Source organism: Lactuca saligna, chromosome 4 (genome assembly GCF_052625555.1).
Source record: "Lactuca saligna cultivar CGN05327 chromosome 4, ASM5262555v1, whole genome shotgun sequence".
NCBI lineage: Eukaryota > Viridiplantae > Streptophyta > Magnoliopsida > Asterales > Asteraceae > Lactuca > Lactuca saligna.
The window spans coordinates 227,237,051-227,238,144 of record NC_136420.1 but is presented as its reverse complement, the minus strand read 5'-3'; the positions used below and the strand labels follow the sequence as shown (position 1 = coordinate 227,238,144).

The 1,094-nt window shown below is 39.8% G+C and overlaps 1 pseudogene; it reads right to left on the bottom strand.

Moving 5' to 3' along the window:
* Positions 1-289: 289 nt before the first annotated feature.
* LOC145041140 (mitochondrial import inner membrane translocase subunit TIM23-1 pseudogene) lies at positions 290-769 on the bottom strand (annotated as a pseudogene).
* Positions 770-1,094: the final 325 nt, after the last annotated feature.

Sequence of the window (1,094 nt, the reverse complement as noted above, 5' to 3'; positions counted from 1 at the left end):
CACCTGAGCAAATATTCATCAACCATTAAAGCCACATTAATTTGTGTTGATACAATTCCCATATCAAAGTTTACAATGATTTATTTTGTACAAAACCCTTCCAGATACTTATAAAGTACACAACATAAAGGGTTTCAACTATCAAGTGCACAAAACAAAATCACACATTTCATTCCATGCCAAATTATGTCAACCATCTAAAATATTGTAAAAGACTACATATGAATCACCTTCGGAAATCTCAAAAGACCAAAACTTGTAATAAGATGAAATTGAATACATATTGAGCTTAGATTAGTACGCATCTCTTCAAAATCTATTTCCCGATCATGGCTAATCCGAATGCTATTCCACCACTAGCTCCGTCAACAGCCATCGACCTAGGGCCCATCACCGCCTTGTAAAGCGTTCCAGTCACTAATCTAGCCACCACGCTCCATTCGCTAATCCAGCCACCACACATCATTCCGATTAACCATAAGTTTCATAGTGTCTCTGCCCTTAGAATCCTTTACACCCTCCACTAAACCCTTCCATGTGCCAACTACTACGCTGTTGAGGTAACCGATGTCGGTATACTATATTAGGTGTTCACCCCATGAACGCCGTTGATGGATGGATTCATCTTGAAAGAGATATTTAGGAGATGTGGGAACTTTGTACAGAGTCTGTGCGGGACTCTAACATCTTGGTAATGGTTTTATAGCCGACAGTTGTCATAGTGGTCGTCACTTTCGTTGTGATTTGAAGATCTCGGTTTGTAAGACATGTCATAGTTAGGGCAATGATTAGGGTATCTATCTTTCAAGAATCTGATCCCAAAGGAGAGAAAGGGAGAGAAAGAGAGAGAGAGAGAGTGAGAGAGAGAGAGAAGGGGGGACAGAGAATTAGTGCAGACGTGGTGGAAGACGAACTTCTTAAAGGATGATTAGGTTTTTTTGGTAGAGTATTTTAGAAGGAGAAGAAGGAGCTGCATCCAACTGGGGTGTTTTATATTTTGGGATTTCATTTCCCCCCATGGGCTGTTAAAAAACAAAGACTGCACTTTCCTTAAAAAATATAAAGCAGCACATTTACACGACACACTTTTTTTG